The sequence below is a fragment of the Tursiops truncatus genome, chromosome 2, assembly GCF_011762595.2.
Source record: "Tursiops truncatus isolate mTurTru1 chromosome 2, mTurTru1.mat.Y, whole genome shotgun sequence".
In the NCBI taxonomy this organism is placed as follows: Eukaryota; Metazoa; Chordata; class Mammalia; order Artiodactyla; family Delphinidae; genus Tursiops; species Tursiops truncatus.
In genome coordinates, this window is record NC_047035.1 from 19,973,060 (window position 1) to 19,974,898 (window position 1,839).

At 35.9% G+C, this 1,839-nt stretch overlaps 1 pseudogene; it reads left to right on the top strand.

Moving 5' to 3' along the window:
- The first annotated feature begins 752 nt into the window (after window positions 1–752).
- On the top strand, window positions 753–1,433 carry LOC101321252 (large ribosomal subunit protein uL6 pseudogene; annotated as a pseudogene).
- Window positions 1,434–1,839: the final 406 nt, after the last annotated feature.

Sequence of the window (1,839 nt, forward strand, 5' to 3'; positions counted from 1 at the left end):
TGGTACAGGATTGATCAGATTTCCTCAGTCTTACAGCCCTAATTTTCAAGTACCCACTCATCAATTTATCCAATGAGGAGAACATTCCTCCTGAAGCGCTGTTCTTCTGTCAGTCTTCCAAGTGACAGAGCTAAAGGGAATAGCAATTACAGTTACTTCATAGCATACTGGAAACAAGAAACTGTAAGCAGAATATATTTCAACTTTGATTGCTTTATTGATGGTTGCTCAGTGATCGACCTACACGCAATTGATCTGGGCAACCCCACAGTACTCAGTCTATGCATTTAATTGAGATTTTAGTGAATAAAACCTAATGTATTGAGCATGATTTAAGGGGAAAAAAAAGGATCCTTCTTGAACCTGTCCCCTATTAAATTTGAACGGTTCATGATGCTACTTAAGTTACTTTTCATGCCACTCACTTTTAACTATGCCTCTACCCATAGGGCTATGATAGCTTCAGATTTAAATTCCAGCTGTATATATTTTTTCTATTTATAACAGCTTAAGAAACTCTTACAAGTCTAGGATTAAGAGAGTTTGAAAGTAGCTATTGAGATACTACAATTAAAAATTAGGTAAAAAAAATTTTCTGTGTGGAAAGACACACATGGCAAAATAACAAGAAACTATATATATTAAATAAATTATATTTCTTTGACAAGGAAATGAGTACAGGTACATAAGAATATGGAATTCAGGGCAGTTAAAAAATATGAATATGATTCTTTGTTGCATCTTTTGCAAGGATGAAGACTGTTCTCAGGATTAAGACTGTCCACATTCCAGATGATGTCTACATCACTCTGAAGGGATGCACAATTCCAGAGGCATCTTGTGGAAGGACTTCAATCACATCAATGTAGAACTCAGTCTCCTTGGAAAGAAAAAGAAGAGGCTCCAGGCTACAAAGGGTGGGGAAATAGAAAGCAACTCGTTTCCGTCTGTACTATCTGTAGTCATGTACAGAACATGACCAAGGGTGTCGGTCTATTCTAAGATGAGGTCTGTGCATGCCAATTTCACCATCAATGTCGTTCTTCAGGAGAATGGGTATCTTGCTGAAATCCAAAATTTCTTTGGCAAAGAATACATCTGCTGGACTTGGATGAAGCAGGAGCTGCTTGTTCGGTATCTCATGCCCAAAAAGATGAGTTGATTTTTTTTTTTTTTAGGATGAGTTAATTCTTGAAGGAAACAACACTGAACTTCTATTAAATTTAACTGCTTTGATTCAGCAAACCCCAACAGTTAAAAGAAAAGATATCAGATAAATTTTGGATGGTATCTACATTGCTGAAAACGGAACAATTCAGCAGAGTTATAAATAAAATCTAAGTTTTCCAGCTACAGAAACAACAAGATGCCAGATAATTCCTCAGACTTATTTGTAATATTTTAAAGATGCAAGAAAAGCCATGTATTGAAAAAAATACTAATGTGTTTATGCTATAATCATACATTTAATGCTTAATATATTATTAAACACAGCCTGAGGCAAAAGTTCTGCTTTAAAGATTAGAAAGGCCATTTCAGGGAGCAAAAATATCCAGTGACTAAGCTGGCTTTGTGCAATTACATGTTCAATCATCAGTTGGCATAACATTTTATTTATTTATTTACTTATTTTTAACATCTTTATTGGAGTATAATTGCTTTACAATGGTGTGTTAGTTTCTGCTTTATAACAAAGTGAATCAGTTATACATACACATATGTTACCATATCTCTTCCCTCTTGCATCTCCCTCCCTCTCACCCTCCCTATCCCACCCCTCTAGGTAGTCACAAAGCACTGAGCTGATCTCCCTGTGCTATGCGGCTGCTTCCCACTAGC